We start from the raw sequence: 25646 nt of genomic DNA, 5'->3' as shown, positions 1-25646 counted from the left end.
ACTTCTAACATCAGGCAAAGATGAAGCCGTTATACCCGGTAATGCTAAGGCACAAATAAGATTAAGGTAATAAATATCAAATATCAAAGCAGCTTCAACACAGCATCAGTATCAGAGTTGTGGAAAGAAAGAATTTTTCTGATTCATCAGCAGCTCCAAAGAATAAAAAACTTCCTGACCACTTAAATGAGATGTTTTGTTTGATCCCCAAATGAACTGTTCTATTTTGAAACTGAGATTTAAAAAAAAATGTTTTCAATTTTATTTCAAAGAAAATGGAAAGGCATCTCAAAACAAACAGTTGTTTTGCAAAAAAAAAAAAAAAAAAAAAAAAGAAAGAAAAGAAAAGAAAAGCAACCCTCTGAATCTTTAATTTCAAAAATCTCACCACAGAAGATTTTGATTTATGGGGAATTTCTTCTCAGTTTTGTATGAGAAAAAGTTAGTGGAATGAGACCTTCCTGGAAAGCTTCAGTGTTGCCAGATTTGCATTTTTCATCCATAGGAGTCCTGGTGAAAAAATGTTGCCCACTTGAATTAGTCCATAATTTCATAAGTCAGATACCATTAATTCACTTTCCCAATAGCATTTACATTTTAAATGAGATCGTAATGCTTTCCTCGGAAGGGAGACAGCCCTTGGAAAGACAAAGTCCTAAGCATCATTGCATTCAAACCCAGCCCGGCCACGTCCTGCACCACAAGCCATTGATGTTACATTGACTCCATGGAAATAATGCAACTCAAGACAGAATTTAAAATCACAACAGTTTTTCCAAATGGAAGCTCATTAAAAATGCTTCCTATTCTGAAAGAAAGCACGTAAATCATCAGCTGGCTCAAGTTAGTCTGTCTTCCTTTTTCTCTTATAGGCCTTTGTGGGACTGCAGTGTGCCCTTGGACCTGCCATGCACAGATTCAGTCCTGCCTCAGCCAATGGGGGGCCTACAGAGAGACAAACCCCAGTTTATCCAGGAAATGTAAAATGGTGCTGCATATTTGCTTCATTGTAGATGATCATGCTATGCTTCCAGTAGAAGGTGAGGATTCACTCTCCAGCGTTATGCTGATGAACGTCTCTGAAATGAAACTCACTTTGAGACATGATCGATTCCGTGTTTTCCACGAACGTGACAGCTGGAGGAACACTGGCTTCCTTGAGGAACAGAAGGGAACTTCTTGAAGGCAGAGTGTTAAACACATCTTGATCTTGAATGTCAAACTGAGGTAATTACTAAGATATAAAATGGGAAAACAAGTAGTTAAATTTGCAGTTGTATGATCGGTATATGGTGTTTTTCTTCTGAGGGCCTCAAAGAGAGAATCCCCCTCTTACCCCTACCCTACAGCAGCAATGCAGAGGCAGGGGTGTCTCGTGGCAACTGTGCATGGGGGTGTGGATGTCCCATGGAAGGCTCAGAGAAGAAATAGTGTGACAACCGCCTCCATCTCAGAGAGCAGTAGGCAGCAGCTGCTTTCCAAATTTGTTTCTTTCCTCTGTTTCCAGGAGGAAATATTTAGTATGTAATTATTGTAATTTATTTGTATCAAGAATGCCGATGTAAAGAAGATTTACAGGCAGATATTTTTATCAGCGTTGTGTCTGTATGACAGAAACGCACCCTAGGCCATCGTATCATTACCACTCAGTCTCCCATCCCTGCTGGAGAGGTTTGGTTGGGTGCTGGGCAGCCTGGAACCATTGCTGGAGTCTCAGCTGGCACCTGCAGCGGCTGCTTGGTTTTTCAGCAGAGCAGAGCTGGGGCTCATGAAGTCTATGTTGTCATTAAGCCTCAAGAGACTGCTTCCAGGACTGAAATTGCATTCTGTCAATCACGTCCGGCTTCTAGGTGCATAAAAAGAGAGAAAGAAGAACACATGAAGCCTGCCAAAATCCCCCATGTCGGCGTGTGCTTTTTCATCACCGAATATCAAAGTATTCAAACTTAATCCTGTAACTCTTCCTGCAGGACAAACAAGTCTCTGAGTCAATTGCGCATACAGAAGAGAACCTCTTCCCCCGGAGCTGGGAGGTGCTCAGCAGCAGAAGCCCTGCCAGCCGCACGCACGTCCATCCAGCAGCACACTGAAATCAGAGAACAGTGGCGCGGGCTTTTTTTTTCCTCTCGCCTCTTTGGCAAAACCAGAGTGGGTGGAGACAGACACTTTGGCTCCACGCTCACCTAAAAGCCCTTTCAGACTCCCAGCGCATTGAGCAACATGAAGGCAGCAGTTTCTGTCCTCATTGCTGCATGTTGACAGCGTGAGAGGAGGATTTACCTGGATCAGCCAGTTTCCTGCGCAAGGCATGACTTGAAGGGCTGTATCAGCAGTGAGGTGAAGGAGCGAGCCAGCGCTGCTGTGACACTGGGGACACTGGACGTGTTTTATGTGGATAAAGTTGGAACTGCTGCTCTGAATCCCAAACTGAATCCAAGCCCGGGGCCGCCACATGAAAGCAGTGCAAGGCTCCAGATCTGGCTCGCACCATCCTGCAGCACACAAGAGATCACCGTGTGAGTGGAAAGCCTCGGGAGCTCCAAGCCACAAGAAAAATGGCTGTGCTGTGAGATTCCAGCCAAAACCACTTCCATACAGCGCCTGTTAACAGCGTCTGTGCTCTGATAGCGTGATGTCCTGACCATCTCCGATTTCGTACCAGTTCTCAACTAAAGGAAGATTTGTGTCATTTTCATGGTTGGATGGCCGAAAGCTGACCTTTCCTACCCATCTGAAGAAAACGGTCAAGCACAACAAGTTGTGGTATAGGGTACATGGAATTAAAACTGGCCCCCAAGTGTGAAACTGCAACTTGCTGCTTTCTTCTGAGGCAGATTTGCCAAGCTGAAAATGTTCTGGAGGCAAACGGATTACACCAGACGTGAACCTGTCTTGCTGTGTTTTGTAAAAAGTTGGGTGTGTAGGATACAGCTGCCTTCAGGCACGTTCAGCCTGCAGAACCTGTTCACCTTGGTTCAAAATAAGATTTACTGCCCTCAACTGCATCACGAGAGCTCTGCTCCCAAACAGGGACGTATATGTAATATTAAAAACATTTCTAGCATTGCTTTAAAATGTTTAGAAAGGAAAAGAGATGATTTCCTGCCTCAGAAAGCATTTGAGGGAATCCTGAGGACAAAGACACGATGCCAGGGTACAGCACTCAGCTGAGATTCACTGCATTTGCAGTGGTGTAAGATGGATATCATTTCTTACATAAAGATCACGCAAAACTCACTGATGTGTGAGGCTCAGTACGACTGTTCCTTGCACATGGAGCACCTGCTACTGCCTGTTTAAGCACAGAAGCCCACATGCACGTGGATGCATGCATCTACACATGGACACTGAAATGTTGCTGACGCTATAAGTAGCCTGGAATGGCTGAGATTCTCCGTCCATTTTAATTGTGCACAAAGAGCACCAGTAGCAAAAGCTCTGTGATCATAACGTACTTCTCTGTTCCGATCGATGCTGGGTAGATCTGTAGATTCAGAACCATGATTAAACTATAAATAACCTCTCCAAGTCCCTAATTAAGTTGTTTGCTTTTTCTTCACTCAGATACATCACATGACATCACAGATGTAAACTTGTGTGCACCATTCCAAATGTTAAATGCACATTGAAATCCTAAAGCAAAGAACTACTGGGAAATGCGGACAGAAGCAGTAAAAAAAAACAGATATAAATATCTGAGCAGCTTGGCTATGGCTGGCCCGGTCTGCAGCTATCTCCCAGGGCAGCTTTGCCACGCGAGGTGTTTGGTGCCGCGTCCTTGAGATCATCAGGTGCACTTCCCTCAGTGACTCACTGATGCGTTTGGACCTGAGGGGAGGAGGTGAAAGGGAGAAGGGCTGTGCGTATGTGTGGGGACATGCACAGCAGTCTGAGGCACGCAGCGCAGTGATGAATCAAGGCGGGCAGAGTTTTCCATGCAGTTAGCAGAGAGCAGCCAGCGCAGGGCAGCTTGCTCCACTGCAGGTCACCGCATGGACAGCCCTGGGCAGGAGGAGTGCTTTCAGGCAGGATCTGGGGCAGCAGGCCTGGAGGTGCAGGGAGATGAAATCCTCACTGGGAGTAGTGGGATGCTTCACAGAGCAGTGGGTGGTGCTGAAGACGAGGGCCTGGAGATGAGAGTTTGACAGTCTTTTAGAAGAGTTTAAGGCTTTGCTTCTAAATCTGTTACTTGTCACCAACAAAGAGGGCAAGAATCAGATTCTGATCTCTGTGATGTCGTTGCAAATACGGGTAACTCCACTGATTTCAAGTAAATCTGGAGGTGATAATCTTGCACCACTAAATGGTGAAACTCCCTATGATTCAGTAGAGTTGAGAAATCAGCTCTCTGAGACTCCAGCAGCACAGCCCCAGCGTGTCAGGGTCCAGCTGTGTTCTTGCCCGCATCCGGATCGGAGACTTTAGCCCAAATGAGATATGCTATAGTCACAGCTAAGATCTGGGCTCCAGTACGCTTTGAAGGGAGTCTGTGCTTTGGAAATTACTTCGACAGTCATGGAAAATCATAAAATCATATAATCATTTGAGTAGGAAGGGACCCTTAAAGGTTATCTACTATATGAATTCAGCTTGTTCTTGCATTCCACTTGACACACAGGACAATAGGATGAGAAAGAATCTTCCAGGGCCATCGAACCCAGCTGTAGGCATTGCTTCAAGGTCTGTCCTGAGAAGGGGAAAACAAAGTGGTACACAGCATTTGAGATAAAATCTCAGCAAGTACTTGTAAAATTTCAAGAGTACGTCCTCATCTCCTTTAGCCACTAGTTAATATGGCTTCTGCAAACACAGGTACAAATAGGGTGAGAGCACTGATTTGGAATCAATCTGAAGCCGTGGAATTAAGTGTGAATGGCACACAGATACTTTGGGTACATCTGTGGAGTTTGAAAATAGCTCAACTTCTGTCAATATTTGTACTTCAAAGTATTTAGAAGACGAGAAGGTGAAGTCTTGGTGTTACTTAAATTATAATGCACTGGGAAAAAAAAGATTTCTATCATGATATTAAGATCTGATCTAGCATTTAAAGTGAGCAGATAACAGCTATTCAGATATCACACCATCTGTAAAGCTTCTTGAATGAGCTGTAGTCAGCAAAGCTGATAGCACCATTAAACAAGGTAAGAGCCTAGTACAAAATCCAGCTGTCTATAAATTATCCCCTTCACTTGCAGGCAGCTGTCCAGGCCAGTGCTTTAATTGAGGGATCACCTTTCCTCTTTAGCATCCTAACTTCTGTGCTGGAAAGACTCCTGCAAGTGGGGATAAACTCTGCATGCATCTTCAGTCATCGTTCGGCCATTGCAGATGCTGCAAAACATTTCCTTGGCTGTAGTGATGTCTCTGCATTTCTCAGTTTCTCTTATATGTGTGCACACACACACGGTACTGCAGGAATCAAATATCCCAGGTGCACCCCCTCTGTTACTTTCGTGCTTTCAGCTGGAAACGTCTCCCTCAAGTGTGGTGACTGCACCAAAATATGGCCCTCCCTGATGCAGGTTGTGGCGTGGAGAGACGTGGCACATTCCTGCACAGCCCTCAGGGAGAGTGGACGTTGAAGAGGGCAGGGCCAGGCATGGCTGGGAACACATGGCACTACTCATTTCTTTTTTCCAGCCTTCCTTCCCCTTCATTGCTGGAGCTCAGAGGAGTTATTAGAGGGAAAAGCAAGCAATTTTTGACAAAAATTAGTCAGAACACAGTGGCAAGCATGAGGCCATGACATGATAGCCCAATACCAGCAGAAGGTCTGAAGAGAGAAAGTTTTTAAATGTTTATGGCATTATCAGTTATGCCTGAATGCAAATGTGAAGCTCTGTGATGACCTTCTTTACCCAGGCCACATCCAACCTGGCTTTGAACACCTACAGGGAGGGGGCTTCTCTGGGCGGCCTGTGCCAGTGCCTCACCAACCTGTGAGTAAAGAATTTCATCTAAGTCTCACCTCTGTTAGTTTTAAGCCACTCATGTACTTTCATGTAAAAAAGTTGCTCTACCTCCTGTTTATAAGCTCCCTGTAAGTACTGAAAGGCCACAGTGAGGTCTCCCGAGAGCCTTCTCTTTTCCAGGCTCAACAAGTCCAGCTCCCACAGTGTGTCTTTGTAGGAGAGCTGCTCCATCCCAGAAGGGAAAGGTGAACATTCAGCTCTAATGCCATTTACTTTCTTACTTAAATACTTAACAAAAAGAAGAAAGTTAATTTAATTGAACTCAGAGGCTGAAAGAAGGAATTTATTCTCCTCCTACAGAACTGGTATGCAGCGAGGTTGTTGCAGGCCAAGATGCAAAAGAATTTCATCAGCATTCATACTCTCAGGGTCATCCCAGAGTATCATCCCTCAATACCAGCGGGGCAGCATAGTGCTGCTGCCAGTCCCATCCTCCCACATGCCCAGCTGGCTCAGTGTGTCCTGCGTCATCTGGTCTGACAGGAGGCTCATATTATGGAATGAGATAGCAGGGAGATTGTGTCACTCTCATTGTACTCAGGGCTTTCTCCAGCCAACAGGACAGGGCTGCCCCTTCATAACTTCTCTGACCTTCCTGGTGCTGGAAAAGAGAGTTTGCTGTTCAAACATGGAATATGTGAAAAAAAAGACATTCACTCAGCTGATCAAGGACTCACATCCTCTTCCCATGACACTGGGGAACCTACACCATGAGCAGAGCTCACCAGAGCCCATCCCATGCAGCACATCACCTGCTCCCCAAAATCAGATGGGACATCTGAATTTATAACTCCCTTTCACCTTATTTCTAATCATATTCATTAATAGTTAGCTATCTAGAAAGTGTTCGTGCCTTTCTTGTCGGGATGCAAAGAGAAGCGATACCTCCCAGTATGAAAGAAAATGGAGGCGATGAGAATAGTGGAGGAAGAAGCAACTAAGGAAGATACAGTGCGTCCTTCTCCCTGGCAGGCTCCAGCGTGCTCGAAGATAAAGCTAGAACCAGTAACAAAACATGTTTAAAATTTCTGTGGTGTTTATCCTTCTTTGCAATAAAACTTAACAAGCATTTACACAAGTTGACCTTAAACAGTTTTACAGTTTCCACGCATTCCTGTTTTATTTTGTATCTTCTGATGTTTTTTTTTCCACTTAACAAGCATAAATGTCACAGCCCAAGTTGTTATGATAGCACTGTTTCCATGTATTTCCCTTGCTTCTCCTGGCAGCAGGTGACATCATCCATGCATGCCAGCAGTGCTGGCGACAGCTCTTCTGACCCCATCATCAGGGTAGACGAGAAATTGAGCACTGAATATTGTGAAACCACTGCTCATTCTGGGAAAGCATCTGTAGAAGTATCTGGGGAGCTGCCTTCCAGGCTGCTATGGCTCCAGTGGTGGTGACAAGGGCTACTGCTGGTAGTAGCTTACGCTGCCGCAGCGAGTCCTGGTTCATGGCAGGTGACAGAGGAGCAGGAAGGCTGAAGGCCGGCTGACACAAGCCTTGCCTCACAGGAGCACCTGCGGCAATGACTGTGCCACGTTGCAGAGAAGGACAAAAATGCTGGGTGGAGGTCGCTGGAGGCCAAAGGAAGGTGTGTCTGTGTGTCACAGGCACTGCCCGGTGTGCAGGCCTGAAGCCTGAACCATAGGGTGAGGTTGTCCTTGAAGCACTCCGGAGGGGAGGCTGGGTGCTGAGCAAGGCCCCATACTCACTTCTGCAGACAGCTGGCACACGAAAATCTTCAGGTGATCTGAACTCAGTTTGTCTTGAGTCCCATTCAGACACCCAAACTCTCAGCTGGTAAGCCCCATGGCAGCAAGAAGCTTCCAAGGAGCCTCTGCAAGTCATGGCCTCCATTCTCTACCACCATCTATCCTCTGCCACTGGCTTTATCATCCTAGCCACTTCCTTGTGCATGAAAACTGGTTCTACTCTACTGCTTCGCTTCCCATTTTAGGTACCGAAGTGGAGGAGTATCCAGGCTCCCCCACAGCTTTTCCTAGTGACTGAAATGAAAACTGAGATTTCTTTGTCCTTTTACAGTCCCTGTGTCTTTGTAATGCATGGGAATCATATTTCGAGAGTGATACGTATCATGGCGCTGATGGTTATTTACATGCATTGCATAGTTAGTTTGATTTGCATTTGAATTTGTGGGCTAATTACATAGACACACGCACACAGACAGAAACCACTTTGGCCCATTCCCAGAGATAAAGTAACCTAAAGCATGTATTACCAGCATGCTCAAAGGCTTGCTCTTCCATTTATCTGGTTGATCTTTAAAATAAAATGGTTTAATGTACCTTCAAATGAAAGTACAGAACCACCATAACATGGGTTTCTATGCCAAAGGCAACCAAAGCATAACACATCAGAGTCTTTCTCAGAATGTGTCATGGCACCTTAGGGTGCCCATCAGAAGTTCCTGCAACCACAGCTCTCCTCCTACATGGACACTGGCACACCATGGGGCATTTCTCATCCTGCCGTGGTCCCAGCATTCTTGCCTACTCAATGCAAAGATAGTTGCGTGTAAGCAGTGATGCTTCATAGAGTGCCTGAGAAGACCCAGGAGGAAGGTCATCCACATGAGGTGCACTTCATATTGGGAACATCTGCCAAGAACTTCCCCACCTACAGCTGTCTGAGCCAACTTGTATTTCCTTTCCTGCTTTGTCCTTTCTGTACAGCCAAAATGCCTCACCAACCTTGTAAGAGCCTGACTGAAGAATCCAAAAAAACTCCCATAAGTTGCACATTTAGAGCAAAATGTTCTTGGGCATATCCTTGAAAGAAATGCTGTTGTGTGGCTGCATGTGAGCCCAATGGATGGGAGCTCTCAGAAAGAGGGGGGCTGTTGGCAGGGAGCAAATATGGAGAATGGGGTGCGTGGTCACTGTGTGTTTTACAAACCTGTTCAGCAGATACTATTCACAGGATTTTTGGAAGCTTAGGAACCTTGTTTAAGGGAGTTTTTAGATGTTTTCTTTCTTCTCCTTGTAAGAGAGAAATGGTCAGGGGAGAAACTCTGCTCTCCTCTGCTGTGTCAGGTCAGTCGGAGCCAGGGACTTGGGGTCATCCTTCTGTTAGACTTTGTATTCTGACATGGTATGATTAAGCATTTTTCTTTTTAAACTGTGATAAGAAATATGATTAATTTAAATATTTGATAACATCACAGCTAAAGATATTACAGATGTCTTCAAAAGATGGAAATTGAAACGATGAAAAATACACTAAAAAGAGGACAGTGTTAATTTTTTTAAAAGCAAAAACTCAGATATTTTTATTAAATAATAATGATCAAGCCCTGAAGAAGCAAATAATAAATTGGAGTGTCTGGTTCTGCAGGGACATTTGTGCCCCTGGTGTATTAGGACCTAACATCCAAAATTGCCAATACTTTTGCATGTAATTCCCTTGTTATGTACACACCTGTACATATATCCACCTATATATAATGGCCCAGACAGAGCTTAAGACATAATAGTATAAAGGAAAAAAAATCCCTACTTTTGGAGCTCAGAGATTCATGGTCATTGGAAGTAGGGAGGAACCTGTTCAAAACATTGATGTGTCGTAGCCATATATTGGCATATTTTGATCATGGTGAAGGTTAAGTGTACGTACATATAAAATAGTTCTTTCACTTTATAAAACTATTGAAGACCACAAGAGGTATGTCATGTTTGAAAAGGAGTGGTGGATTATGTTTGAGGGTTGGAACTAGATAATCTTCGAGGTCTCCTCCAACCTAAGCCATTCTATGATTCTGTGATTAAACTGAAAACAAGGTATACAGATGCTAGATACTATTTCTGATAATCAGTGTTTGTTTAATACTGTAATAGAGCAAGAAAGCAAGTAGAGAATGGCTGTTTTTTAAACAGTTGTAGACTTTCAGCCAGAATCTTTAAAAGATGTACAGTTAAATCCTTACCTTTGTAATGTTGTGTTTAATGGGGAATTTCCTCAGACCTCCGTACGTACATTTTTGGTTCTTTCAGTCATCCTTAGTAAGATATGGTAACTGATATGTGTCAAGAATGTGGATGACTTTAAAAAAAGCAGTCTTGGAAAGTCAAACTATGAACTTGTTTTCAGATCTCTGACCACACAATAAACTGCTTGGGAAAAGGATGCAGTGTATGGTGATGAAACCACCTCTGTGATGCCTATGTTGAAAAAACATATACTTGTGGTGAATTCAAGCTCAGAATCGTCCTTGGAGGATCTGGATTTAGGAATACTTAGAAAAATACAGGGAAAAAAGTCCTCTCAAAGTTTAATTTTGTAGGATGCCATTTTTTAACCCATAAAACCTGAGGAAGTTCAATATCTCACATCAAGGTGAATGGAATGTGCTTTATCCTCGATATTAGGAAGTGTCAGGACAACTCAACCTCCAGACAGTGCTGTGACCCTTTGAAAGCATTTTTGTGGTCAGGGTTTGCTTCTACATCTGAAATTAACTTCAAAGCAACTTTCCCCCTTTTCTGAAAAACCCAGGCTTTAGGTTCATAAATAAGTAAAAGAAGGCAAAGTAAAGGAGACTAGATCTTAGCACTTCCCAAAGCAAAGGAGATTAAGAAGTTTTCAAAAACCGCTTTATGAGCCACAGACCCACGGCCTTCCCTTGATCTGCGTGTGCACGAGAATGAAAAATGGCATATCTAGCTGGAAAGATCTTTTTTAGATTGCAAGATTCTTTTAACATCATAAGCCCTCTTGAGAAGGCAGACTCCACCTTTCCCCTCCTGGGTCAGGCTTAATGTACTACTGGCACTTAATGCTCAGTACTGGGGACTCTGGACCTACGTTTTCATCTTTTAGTGGTGGCTCATTACCATTTATCTGTGTGAATTCCACACTTCCCAGCCATGAAACCTGAGATTTGTATAAATAATAATGGAAAGGCTTCAAATTCTCCCCCTCCACTTTCGCTGGCAGGCACTAATGTAAACAGGAGCAATTGTTATTACACAGTTTTGAGCAATTACATGATAAAAATATTCACCTGGAAATGGCAGTGATATGTGCCACGTGATTTGAGCCTGGGGACTGCAGTACCAGGACGGATAATTTACAATGTTAAAAAAATAATAAAAAGGAAACCAGAGAGGTTTTGCTCCTTTGTGATAGCACAAAAGCTCTTTAAAAAGATGGCCTGTAATTCCAGTGGCAGGCAAGGACTGAAGATTGAACCAAATTAAAAGCCCATCAGAATGGCAAGACTCCTGTTCCTCAGAGGTGTTTTTGTCTCTCTCAGGTGTCCTGGGAGTAATCCTGCTGCCTATTTGTTGCAGCCACTTCTTTAGGATAGCCCGAAAAGCTGCCCTGCAAGGGCTTTACATCCAAACTAAGCAGAGGGACTGGAAGGGAAAGGACTGGAAGGGACTTGGAAGGTCAACTCACCATGTTCATGTGGTCCTTAAGAGATTTGCCTCAGTGGTTTGCAAGATTTATACTACTGGGTGTTCCAATGCTTTTCCAGACAGCAAACCTCAGTGCTTCACCGTCTGCCTGTATTGTTAGGAAGGTATTTCCTGAAATACCTAGCCTGCGTCTCCCTCAGTACAATTAAAGAGTGTTACTGCTTCTTGCCACTGCAGAAATACAGGTTAGGTACTCCTTCTTTTACATACTTGAAGATGGTTCTTCCTTCGTGTCCCTAGCACAATTCCTTTGACGTTTCCCCAGTCCGTCCTCAATGGACACCTTGGATCATTCGCCCTGAGGATGCCTCCCAGAACTCCTCCCTTCCCTGATACTAAGTAGTCAAACTTAAGTGCATCCTTGCATCTGGACTAGTGCTTCGTGGATGACAGCAGATGCAAAGCTATGCTCCCGTAAGAGTACGCCCAACATGCAGTATGACTTGTAGAATTACTAACACAGCCATTATAATGCTAGTCTCCTTTTCCAAAGCACTGCTCCCTAACCAGTTTTTCTCCATGTTGTACTTATGTATTTGATACATCTATCTTCCCTTCCCTTCCCTTCCCTTCCCTTCCCTTCCCTTCCCTTCCCTTCCCTTCCCTTCCCTTCCCTTCCCTTCCCTTCCCTTCCCTTCCCTTCCCTTCCCTTCCCTTCCCTTCCCTTCCCTTCCCTTCCCTTCCCTTCCCTTCCCTTCCCTTCCCTTCCCTTCCCTTCCCTTCCCTTCCCTTCCCTTCCCTTCCCTTCCCTTCCCTTCCCTTCCCTTCCCTTCCCTTCCCTTCCCTTCCCTTCCCTTCCCTTCCCTTCCCTTCCCTTCCCTTCCCTGCCCCTGCCCTTTCCCCTTCCTTCTTCCTTCTTCCTTCTTCCTTCTTCCTTCTTCCTTCTTCCTTCTTCCTTCTTCCTTCTTCCTTCTTCCTTCTTCCTTCTTCCTTCTTCCTCTTCTTTCTTCCCTTCCATTTCCATGCTCTATGTATAGTAGTACTCTGTCAGTTATGCATCTACCCTGTGGAATTGCTCCATAGGCTGCTTACAAGATTGTCGTGCAGCAACAAAATCTTTACTAAAGTTGAGCAAGATAATCCTGCAAGACCATGCAGATGTCTCCCTGGATTATCTATTTATAAGGTTAATAGACTAACAGGATCCATTTGTGGTGGATAATGGAAGTTTGGTTTTCTGAATCCATTCACTGCATTTTGGTCGAGATTAACGTAAGCCAGATACTGAAAAACAACCAGCCAGTGAATTCTGAGGGATCCTAAATTCAGTTAAATACAACCCAGCTTCAGAAGTGAAATCAGCATCTCTGTATGTGACCTCAGCCCACAAGACTCAAAGGACTGCATAAATGCGATACTCTTTAATTTTCTAGCTGTACTTCCAAGACACACAGCGCCATTTCTGCTGTCACCTCCTTAAAGGTTCCACACCACTTACAAACGTTACATGTGTGTTCAGTAAGTCTCGGTAGGAAAAGATGAAATCTTGATTTCTATTATTTCTAAGTGGATTTTTTTTTCTTCAGAAATGTTAGTCAGAAACATGTGATTGAAAGGACAGAGTAAGGTAACAAATGCTAATTTCATTGTATGGTATATTATACACTGGAAGTGAAAGACCCAAATCACACGCTTTTCAATGTGACACGCAATATGATTGCTCTCAGATACTGGCCTGCTTTATTTCCGTGATTTTAAAAGTTACATTGTGAATACTCATACAGATCATAATAAAACGATTGCCTGAGAAGTGTGAATTCCATTTAGCCTTTTCAATGAAGCACTTAGTGGGCTTTGTACTGGGTGGGCACGACCTTAGAAAAGGCCTATCATTTGACTGTGAAAACATGGCTTAGTTCCAGTGCTAACAACACGGCTCTGCTAAAATAACTTTGGTGGGTGCAACCACCTATAATTTTTGTAACTTTCTTGAAAAAGATGTTTTCCTTACAGCAGTGTTACTTGTATACTGGATATTTTTTGTATACATTAATAATATCTGTTTGATCAGATATTTTCAACAAAAGGAGTGAACAAGGCTGTTCTGGGGAAGGATGATAGTATTCAGGTTCCGTGTCAGCAGTGCTCAGTTCTATTCTCTCTCCAATTTGCCTTTTTCTGGGGGAGTCGGGGGGAGGTTGAATCTCAACGCAGCGGTTTGAGTCGCATCAGCCACTTACTAAAAAAATACAGTTTGAGGGAAAATACGGCACTGTGTATTCAGAATTATAACCTGAAACTGGCACTGGTTGAACAGAAATTTTTCCACTGATCCTGTTGTCACTCTCAGCCTGGTTAGAAAGCAGTCTGAGTACTTCAGTCCTTACTCCTGACTGCCACCAGGATGAAACCTGGCCGAGGGAGTAATACATTTACTATCAATCCACAGTAGTATCCCATCTTTTCCCATTTCAGCTGACAAGTATGTGAGGCTGCCAATCTTTCCAGGCTGCATCGTCTGACTGGTATCATCATTGGCATCAATGAAAGGAAGAATGCAACGTGCAGAAATTGCAGCTGAATTGTGAGCCTCTCTGACTGCACAAGCTGGAGGGCTTGCTCTAAGTGTGCGTGCTCATTACAAAGGCAGAGGGAGAGGTGTTTTTGTATCGAATCCAAATGATTTGGATGAGGACATGAGCCTTTTTCACTTTTTGGTTCCTTTTGCTTTGATATAATACTGCTATCCGAAACCCCAAGGGGAAATATTTCAACACAGAGACAGTCTTCAGCGATTAAACTGTCGTGAAACACAGACGAAGCTGGTAGGGTTGATTTGCTCTCACTGTGCCTTGACGCAGCTGTGGCTTGGACGAAACCAAACTGGTTATGAGTCAATCAGGGGAGGATGGGATTATGCCAGAGGTCGGGCAACTAGCTAGTTAGAAAAGGAGAGACAGCTATTTTCTTCTTCAGGTTTTCTTTCATTTCTTTTCATGCTGGCGATTTGTGACATTCACTGAAATATGAAGTCGCCCCCACCACAGTCCCTGCCACCGTGGGCCACTGAGTCTGCTGGGAACTGGTGCCTCCAAGCCTCGCTCTCAGCAAGGCCATTTCCAGAGCCCTGCAGGAGTTTTATGCAAGAGGTGATCAGAGCCTGGGGTGCCACTCTGGTTTCTGGATTGTTTCTGCCGGAAGTTTATTTTAAGTGGTTCCTATATGGCTTCATCACTGGGGCATCTGCACATCTGCAGGTCAGGAAAAATGTTGCCAGAGGTGACTCCTGTCTCTCCATCTCCCATCTCTACCCTGTTTTCCTTTTGGCACTTACTTGATCCATCCTGAAGGAACTGCATCTCAGCCATGTCAGATAGCGCTCTTCATTGTCTAATAGCAAATAAGCTTCAACTATTGACTCCAGGACACCATGTACTGCTGAAAAGGGGGGTGGGGGAGACAGAGCTAAATTTCTGTCTCAGTTTACCACAGTGCCTGGGTGGTTGATCAGAAAATTATGCCACATATCTTGTTTATTCTCCTGAGCATTCCAAACAGCAAAAATTGTAAGGAGGTCCTGGTGACTTTTTTTTTTTACAAGGGATTGGAAGGGTTTGGGAAGACTGTTGGATACTGCTATGAAAACTCTTCTTCAGATACAACTGTGTGTGCTTCCTTGTGCTTGGAAAAGCTGCAAGTAAATGTCCTGTTCCTGACATAGGAGGAATGCATGAGGAATACCACATTATTCTCTAAATACAGAGCTTCTTAAAATTCCTAAATCTCTCTGGAATGGTATGCAGCATGAAAACTTGAGAGAGGCTGAAGACTGAGGATGGTTATCTAAAAGCATGTAAATAGCTGGGAGCAAATCCTGTCATGACAGCATCTCATGATGCACTTGATGCAGAAGTGTCTGGCTGTTAAATGGTCACGCGTTGGTGCTGGCTAAAGTTGTAGGGGACTTTCTTCCGGAAAATGAAGTTTCTAATGAAAACCCAAAGCACTTTCAGTAATTGCTAACAATAATGTGGACTATAGTGCTTCAGTTGTACAGTTCAGGAACATTAAACCTCTTAACCTTTGAGTTGCCTACTTGATTTTAAATGAATACGATACTCAAGATGATAACAACTGTGCTGCTTCGTTCTTTATTAAGGACACACATGATTTCTCCTCTGCACATTAACACTCTCATTATAATAATAAAGAATGGCAAAAATACAGGTATCAGAAGATTATTAGTACCTTCCAGACACAGTCTTTTCACAGTTCCTGTTTCTAGAACTACAGCACTCTAATTAGTGTAACAACTATTGCTACATTCACAGTGTCAACAATAACATTTGATGACACAGAAACCTTAAAGAGACTCATTTCAACCATTGTTCTCTCGGGGGTTTGTTTGAAAAATCTATTTCATGTCTGCTCTTCCACTGTGTTTCTTCCACAGTGTGCAAAGAAAAGCAACAACAATAGCACCCATTTTGTTGGGTTAAGGTGAATTGATCTGTATATCATAAGAAAATCTGCTTTCTTCCAGAACACCGCCGTGCAGATATGCTGCATCCAACAGGAGCCGTTCTGCTGAGGTGAGGCACATTTGCATGCTGAAAGATGTTCACACTGAAACGTAGGTGCCACACAAAAGAAAAGACAGGCCAAGAAGAAAAACATGTTTTGCTCAGAACAAGAAAGGCAGCTCAGCTCAGTAATGGATAGGATAAGATAAATTATTTTGCCTGGATTCTGCTAACTGTCTCTATAAAAGCGTAACAATTTTACCGCAGGACTGAAAATAGATGTGGGTCGCATCAGCCCGAGCTCCAAGGGCACTTGTGAAGGGCTCAGCTTGGCTGCCTTGAGCTCAGTGAGGTGGGTGAGAGAGGCAGGGTGATGGTGAGGGATGGGCTGAGCCGTGCTGAGCTCTCGCTGCCCAGTGCTGTGTCTGTGTCCATCTCTCTGTACACTCCACACCGAGTGAGTGCAGCAGGCACCACTTCTGGTCTGCACATGGGTGGCACGCAGCATCAGGATGCCTTTTCCCTACCCAAAATGTTACTGGATATCCCCACATTGAAATTCAAAGCAATTTGCTCCGAAATCAAACAGTTTTCTCTTAAAATGGCAAGAAATGATCTCACCACAAGAAAGCTTTGACAAGCAGGCACAGACCAGATTAATTAGACTGCTTGCAACTCAAAGCAGTTCTGTGCATCCAGGTTGGAGGGAGGTAAAGAAGCACACTGTTTTTCCATAAACACAGTTTAAGGTTTCAGCCCACCCTCAGGACATGACCGATTCTGCCAGTCCTGTTGTAGCCACCCTTCCCTCCAATTCCAGGCAGGCTGCAAGTGCTGAGGGTCTGATTATTAACAGAGGGTTAAATATTGCTGTACAGCCCTCACCGGATGAGGTCATTAAATGGATTTTTTCTCTTCCATCAGATTTCTCCTGGTTTTGTTAACATCCTTCATTTCCATCAGGTACCTTCTTCAGTTCACAGATCCAGAATCTCAGAGTCCTTATCTACATGCAGTGGATTTGGATTAGATTCACAAGTTTACTCGCCCTGCACCACTTAACTGCTGCCTTACCTCTCAGCACCACCATTTGCATTCTCATTGAGCTACTGCATATGCCCGCAGGTATCTATTTCCCTGCCAGAAAAATTCCTAAATATTGGCCAAGAACTTGCCAAGATCTTAACAGTGTGCGCCTCCAAGCACCTAATTCACATCTAAGCTCTTTTGAGGTTTGCAAACAAAGTGTTACCCTCCCTTGCCAGGCCTGACCTGACATGCATTTCCAGAGCATGCCTTCCAGGTCGGGCAGCATGCAAAGCTCAGTGAGAAAAATGGTGGTGAATCTCGGTGGTGCAATGGTCAGAAAGCCCACACATCACCTGTGAAATTGGGTTGATTCCCCTCTGAGTGAGGGGAGCCTGTCTGTCTTACGAGTCTCACATTACTGAGGTTGACCTTTCTTGAAGATATTCCTGTGGATGGGGTACTCACGGGGCGAAGTGGGAAGAAGAGGAGGAGAAAAATTAACAGCAGAGTGTATGGGTGGAAATGCTAGCTGTGGATTTACTGAACCAAAGCAGGAGACACCCTCTTTCTCTGGCTCTATCCCCTCTGAAAGGGTGACTGTGCAAACCTGATGACTTGCTGCTTTAGAGGCAAGGGATATGCTGTCTATCAGCTTGAACACATCAGAGAACACTTTTCAAAAGACAAAGCTTATGTTTTTCTATCGCCTCATCATATCCTTCTGCCTATTTAGCATGCTATTTTTGTTGGTCCTCTTTTTCAGCACAGAGGCTTTAGTATACTGTATAAACTGCTTCAATTTCAGCAGGTAAGACCACCAGATGGAAATCACTCATTGGCCTTAGCTAGCACATAGGCAGTCTTCAAGTGTCCAAGAGTGGGACTGAGTGGGACTGAGTGGGACTGTGTGTTTGCATGACACTTGTTTATCAGGACAGCATGAGTGGAGCTTTCAGGTCTCAGCAACTTGGTTCAGCATCAGGGGACCTCTCTGATGTTATTCATAGGAACATTGGCGTGCACTGTTATCAAAATGCAGAAGTCTGGCAGAGGACAGAACGAGGTGGTAGGACTCCAGTCTCTTGGAAATGGGAAAAAATGTTTCCTCTGTCACTTTAGGACAGCCACTTATGTTTCTGGGTACTGTCTGGCAGCATCCTCAGTGTCTGAAGGCCACCCCATATTGTATTCTAAGTGGAATGAAACATGTTTCTATGAGCTTAAAAAATCATAGAGCAGATGAAAGGGCCCTGTGTACCTGCTGACCATTCTTGACTATTGTGGGATAGCTGTCCCACAATTTTCTCTGCTTTGAAACATGCAAGGACCACGCTGTGTGAGAGTAGGCCTCGAGAAACCAAGTCATAATTATTTTAATTCTTCTTAACAACCATTCTAAGTCAGCTCAGATCAGTTACGGAGCAAGTCTTAGTGTAAGACTAATTTACTCAGTCATTATGGGTTTCATAACTCTCTATCAGCACAACTAACTGGGAACAGTTCAGAAAGTACTTCCAACTGTATTAAAAATAGTGGCTTTTGCAAAGTATCTGATATGCTCTGGGAAGATCCTTATTGCTGTATCTCTTTACAAGATGTTGAGCCTGATCCACTGCAAGCAAGTTCCACCCTTCAGCCCTGGTCAGAGAATACCAAAGGGGCAGCTATGGTTGCACAGGTTCCATTCATTCCAACCACCTTAAAAAAGAGCTTTCCCAAACCATTCTCTACCACCATTGGTAATACCTCCACTGAGGTAGAAGCATCCCATACTTTATTATGGATTCTGCTTACAGTGGAGTAAAATGGAAAAACTTTTTTATTGTCTTGGAATTACCAACTAAATATGTGGTTCATAGGGATCGCTGGAGACACCGCACCCAAAGTAAAACGGGCTGTTACTGTCATCTGGGCTTATCATCCTCTTCTTAAAGACATATGCAGTCTTCCCAGGCAACATGTTGCACTGTTTTCATAGAATCGTAGAATCATTTAGGTTGGAAAAGACCACTACGATCTTCTAGCCTAGCCATCAACCCTAACCACGTCCCTCAGTGCCACAACTACATGTTTATCGAACACCTTCCTTGGGCAGCCTGCTCCAGTGTATCATCATTCTTTCTGAGAAGAAATTTTTCCTCATATCCAGCCTGAACCTGCCCTGGTGCAACTTCAAGTCATTACCTCCTGTTCTACCACTAGTTACCTGGGAAAAGAGGCTGACTCCCATCTCACTGCACCTCCCTCCTTCTTTCAGATCATTGTAGAGAGCAATAAGGTCTCCCTTGAGCCTCCTCTTCTCCAGACTGAACAACCCCAGTTCCCTCAGCTGCTCCTCATAAGACTTGTGCTCCAGAGCCTTCACAGCTCTGTTGCCCTTCTCTGTTGCCTCAGTGTCTTTCTTGTAGTGAGAGACCCAAAACTGAACACAGTACTCAAGGTGCAGCCTCACCAGCACCGAGTACTGACAGACAATCACCTTCCTCGTTCTATGCTATCATTTCTCTTAATAAATCCTTCCCACTAAAACTCAAGCCTTGCTTTAACTCCTACAAGCATGTGGAAAAAATCTTTCCCTTTCTCGTTGCAGCTAATAAGACTAATTTTGTCATCCCTTAGAATTTTTTTCACTCTAAGAAACTCTAATTCTTTCTCCCTTCCTTCAGAGCTCCTGTTTTCTCCATTCCTTATCAGAGCTGCTCTATGAGATATTCCTGGTTGTTCTGGGACCATACGTCCCTGCACTGTGCACAATGAACTCTCAAAGTTCAAAGATACCTTGGCATACGGCAAGAGAGTCAATAGTGCCGTTTCCTCAACTATAGATTAGGAATAACTTAAAGAAAAACAAACAACAACAACAAGAAGACAACAATAAAAGAAAAGGGGTTTCACATACAGGACTCCCACCACTTAAGAAACAGTGATTTGGTTATATGAAAGCCACTTCTCTGACCACAAAAGACATGCTTTCCTGGATGGATGGTAGCAGGGTCCAGAAGGTGCAGGTATCCCATATCTCACCTGTTGGAAGAAAAGGACTGATGTGGGGAAGAGGGTGAGGAGAGGGCAGGATATGAGTTCTGACCAGTCCAACAAGCTAATTGCATGTAGACATGTTTGGCTGCTGTCTACCTGGCTCTGAGACAGAACATGACATGTTGCAGCTGCAGGAGGGAGTAGGCAGGAGGCAGGGTTGGGTTGCTCCTGCGTTGGCAGCTTGATACAAACCCCCTTTGTGTATTTCTGTATCAAGATCTGGAATAGAGTAGGATACAAATTCAACACTCCGGAGATGGGATGAATCCAGAGAAGATTCAGTTGATCCACAATGGGGGACTTGCATTTAAGAAGTACCCTCACATGGTACGTTATTAAAAATAACTGCATGGAAATAGCTATTCTGACTCCAGCCAGAGACAACCCGACAGGTCACGTGGTAGCATTCAAATGGAGCCTTGAAATGTGGACAGGTGAAACCAGGTTGAAACCACCAACAAAAAATCTCTTCACTTCAACAAAGCTAAAATCCTGCTCTGTATTTCAGTACAGATACACCCATGCGATGGATGCTATGAGAATTTATAATCATAGGTGCTGTGACTGAAAGGACCTGTCAGATCACTCTGTCTGTTCTCCCAAATAATAAATAATTTGTTCCTTAGTGATACCAGAAAGGAATTACAGCTCATACTGAATTCAATTATCTGCCTAAAAAGGCAACAAGAATCTAGGGACTTGCAAGCAACCTTTATCATCTTATTTATTTCCAGGTGATTTCCTGAAAGTAGTCACAGCTTGATGCTTTTGTGAGGTCCCATAACTCCCTTCTCCGAGAAGATGTATTTAAAGTAATCATCCATTTATGCCATTTATACCTGGCAGATAACTGAACACTAAGCACCATTTTAGATTTGTCTGATAAAAAAATTTGAAAGAGATTTCCGTGAAAATAGGATTTCAATGATATTTTGGGGAAAACACTCTGCTTATGCCATTTCTTAAATTTCGATGTTAGATTGCTGCTAATGGGCAAAGGAAGAGTCTCATACATCAGGCTTTGGTGCGCCATGCACTCCTTTGCATGTGATGGTGGGGTCAATTAAGAAGCGTTTCATTTTGCAGTGTAGTATTTGCAATGCTGTGGAAGTCAATGGAATTACAGAGGCATAAAAGGGAGTGATGCAGTTGTGAATCAGAGCCTGAGCTAAAGGCCTATTTTAAGTCATGTTCAAACTGTGTTAATTGGCAAAAGATAAAACAAACACACTGTTTGTTTTGCTGCTGTAAGGAGTTTGTGTTGAAAACCATGACTAAATAATAATTAACAGGCTTCAAGTAATCAATCAATCGTACTTCATGAAAATAAGTTGTAAACCAGAATATCTTGGACTCGGCTTTAAAGTTTGATGGTGGGGTGTTTTTTTTTTGGTTTTGGTGTTTTTTTCTTTCCTTCTTCTTCTTCTTCTTTTTTTTTTTTTTTAAGACAGCAATGATGCAAAGCTGAAACTAAATCCAGGCTTGCACTTGATTAGCAATTCCTTATTGTGGTTTTACAATGTTAAATTTGTACAAACAGATTAAGTGTGTTTTTAAGCTGTTCCTAAGTAGCCTGGGAACTAAGAATTAAGTGCAGATTCTGCCCAGCCCCTCAAAAACCAACACACCCTTCTCCGAGCCCAACACCTGCTGTTAAAAATACATCACACAATGGCTCTGATCTTATATACCAGCAGATGTGAAGATGCCCAGAGGTCTCTCAGATGTTTGTGTTCCTGGGTCACATGAGGGCACCAGGAAGGGGAGGGAAATTATGCTGGAATTCCAAAGGTCACCGCTGGACAAAAATAGTCAAAATTGCACACATGTTGAGAAAAACAAAGGTTCAGAAATCTGAAAATCTGGCCAAGAAGCTTTCCTGAGAACAACGTTTCATCCCTGAATTAAAAAGGGAAGGAGAGGAGAATACAGTGTGAAGGAATGGAAAAGAATGTCACCAGGAGGAAGAAAGGGCTCTTAGGATGGCCTCTAGCCTCAAGCTGAAAATAATTAACAATTTCCAGCCAAAATGTGGAAGGCTTTCCTCTCTCACATGGTTTCCCTGGGTGAGCTATTACATATTCCTACCTGCACTGAGCTGGTATGCTTTCAGGTTACGATGAATAATTACCGTTAATGATCTGCTGCGCTACTTTGTGTTCAGAAGAATTTTATTTCCAGCACACCTGACCGGGCTGCATTTCTTTATCTGCACGTTTTTAGCCAGGGGAAGAGCCTGGAATCTGCCCCCACGATTTTACAGCTGTAATCCCAGATTTTAGGGATATTATTCACACCGTTATGTTGTTATTCACCCGGAAGACGTGTGGTAGCTCTCCGCACAGCCCTCACCCCGTGGTTTGGCCTACTGTCTCCACACAGCCCTCTCCCTCTGGGTCAGCCTGCTCTCCTTGCACCCACGCAGGCCTCACAGCCTCGCATGGCTCTAGTGGAAGGAAGCAGTGCTCAAAGGGCTCTTGTGTGGGGGTGGAGGCCCAGGCCATGCATGTACAGCACATGGCAGTGTTAACAGAGCTCGGGGCTTCTCAAAATAATCAACCCAGCAGCAGTGACACAGCAAAATACATCATAATCACATCAATTATGCAATCACTATTTTGTGAAAACAAGCCTCTGGGATTTCTTTTTAAGTAATCAAAGAAATATCAGACAGGAAAACAATGAACCTTCCTATTACAAATGAGCAAGTCTCCACTGGGGAGAAAAAAAGAGAGATGGGAAACTGGTCCCAGACATGCAATAAAAACACTGAATTTTGCCTGCAAGAAGGTGAACCCAGGCCCTGCACCTCAGCCCTGGGGGAGGGCAGAGATGCTCAGTGCTGGCCTCGCTTGCCTGCAGTCCCTGGGCAGTGGGGAATGGTGGCAGTGCCACCTGATCCCTGTGCCCAACACCCGCAGGGAGAGCTGCTGCTGTGGCCATGTTTTGCCAAAACTCTGTGTGAAACATGCTCCATACTGCCTTTTGGAGGCCTTAGAGGATGCTTCAGCCTTCTCCCTGCAAAATCCTGAGTGCTGCTCTGAGCTGTTCACACCGGGATGTGTGAGCCTTGGGGCTGGGTTACAGCTGCTGAGACCGCAGCCTGCATTTGGCAGCGTGCTTTGGAAGGAACTATAAAGAAGCTCTTTGCCCCGCAGCTAGAAATCCTGATAAAATCTGTAAGCATATGAATGGCAAGGGGGGGAAAAGGGGTCAATTCAGTCCTCTGCTTTCCTCTTGCATTTTCAGCTTGTCCCCCCCATTCTCCTGGCTGCTCCCTGAAGCATCTCTGCTTGTCCTCTGCACCTCCTAGTCCCCAGGCTGACTGCTGAGTTGCAGCCACCAGTGCTCCCACACAACCCATCCAGTGCCAATTCTGACCAAAATGTCACCTCAGTAGCCTGCATCCCTTTGGCAGGGTGAGAGGCAGCAGCAAGAAGGCCCAGGGGAAGGAACATACAGTGCTCATTTTGGCCTATCAGCCGCTCACTGAGGGCTACTGCTTCTGCAAGGGCAGAAGAAATTTCCACCTTTACCATTTTGTCCCAGCCCTGGCCATGTCCCAGTGTCTCAAAAAGCCACTGCTGGCCCTCACAGGCAAATGAAGCAATGTCAGCCAGGGGCCTGGTGGTGCTGGGCTAAGTGGGCCTCTCAGGACAGGGATCCAGCAGCAGTGGGTAGCAGGGCCCTACCTTGCCGGCATCAAGCGTGAATAATCGGGCTTTTATGTGGCTGAAAGGTGGGAGGTGAAGGCTCAGTGCAGCACCTTCCGCCTGGGGCCAGGGCATGGAGGCTGCTGGCTCTCACCCCTTCCCTCCAGACTCCCACCAGCCTCAGGGGCTGGGGAAGACACCCTTCCCACCCCTCACAACATGCTTTGAGCTCTGAAGAGCTCATAAATGTGTCCCCTGATGCTTCCCAGGTGTCCTGTCTTGACCCTGTCTTTATCACATTGGTTCCCCAAGGTGGTTCCGCTTCTGTGGTCACAAAGGGGATGCTCTCCTCAGGTTCCAACAAGGGGTGACCACAAGGGATTTGAACATCACTACATTCTGCAAGAGTTGGTGCTTAAATGCCTCAGATGCGTCTGAGCCAACCCCCAGATCCATCCCTTCTCTCTTCTGCTGAGAAGAGGAAAATCCCTACAGAGCTGCATGGGTACCTAGTACACGTGGTTTCTCTGGTGGCATGGGGGATGTTTCCCTTCAGTGTCCTCTGTCACGGCTGTTGGCAGCACCTCTGCTTACTGTCCCTGCTGGGATGCTTTTGTTCATGCTCAGAAGGACAAGTTATTTACAGCAACATTAAAACTGGATGTGTGAGATGATCTCAGTTCTAAAAATATTAGGGGCTGGGCTTTGCCGCAGGAGGGAATTTCTCTATGCATTTACCCCTTCAAGGTCAGCAACACAAAATCAAGTAGTGCTTTGCCTGGCTTCATACTCAGTGTCCTGTGTGAAGATACTTCTAATGCAAGTGTGAAGAAAAGATTTCATAACACATCCCCATTCCAGAAGAAGAAATCATTGTGCCTCACAAAAGCTGCTCTCTCTTCCTCTCTATCCAGCCTAGCTGCTTTTATGTCTCACTTTCTGGTTCACTCCCTTCATTTTCTTCCAGCTTCTGTGTATGACTACTGTTGCCAAAGTTGCTTATCTCACTTCTGCATAACCAAGCTGGGCAGATCTGGCTCTGAAGATTTCAGTGCATACCAGGCTAGCCAAAGGCAGGCAAACCAATACTCTGAAAGCCATTTATCTCAGAGTTAAATCTTTTCTTTACACTTCCTTACAAATCTAATTAGCGAATTGCTCTGCTGTGAAGCCTTTTCAACATGCCTGCATTTCCCTATCTCTGAAGGGTGATCTCGGGGGACATACAAAGAAATGAGTTATCATGCTGATTTTTCTTGTGTTCAAGTTTCAGAACTTTTTAACCTTGCTGTGCAGTGAGGGTACAAGAAATCATTCAGAATTTCTCTTTAGATTATGTTTACATATGTCCTGAGCTGATTCAGCTTGATCCTGCAGGGGCAGGACACTGTGTCTGGGTGCTGAGCATGGACCACTGCCACAGTCTTCAGTGGAAAGCTTTGGACACTCAGCCCTATGCAGGCATGATGCCTTGGAAAGAAGACCAATATGGCACATATGAATAAAATCTAATCACATATAAAATATAAATTAATGCGCATAAGGGGAAAATAAAATAAAATAAAATAAAATAAAAAACAAAATGGACTAATAGACCATAGCAACTCCTAATTTTTGAATAATGGTTTTGAAGCAGTCAAGAAGAAAGCTAATTTGACAAAGCCGAGGAGATATGAGACATTGCATTGTATGCAGCACACTGTATGGAACCAGCTAATGAATTCAGACAGCCTGAAAGGAAAGGAAAATGAGTGCCTTATGCACAGATGCTTCTCATTGTCATTTAATTTACTCTAATTCTATCTATGTATAGTCATATTTCTCCGGTTTAAATTCATAATAACTAAAGAAACAAAAAATATGCTATGGTAGAGTTATTAAAAGAACCTACTCTACAGTTAACAGTCAGTAGCTAGTACTCTGAAATACCTAGATATGCAAAAGAGCAGTGGGAGAGATCATAAGAAGCTTGAAGGAATGAGTTTGGAATGGATCTTGCTGCTTTTAATTATTAGGAATTCTCTTCTGCCTTCAGTGACACTA

The sequence above is a fragment of the Gallus gallus genome, chromosome 2 (assembly GCF_016699485.2).
Source record: "Gallus gallus isolate bGalGal1 chromosome 2, bGalGal1.mat.broiler.GRCg7b, whole genome shotgun sequence".
In the NCBI taxonomy this organism is placed as follows: Eukaryota; Metazoa; Chordata; class Aves; order Galliformes; family Phasianidae; genus Gallus; species Gallus gallus.
Note: the sequence above shows the minus strand (reverse complement) of the source record.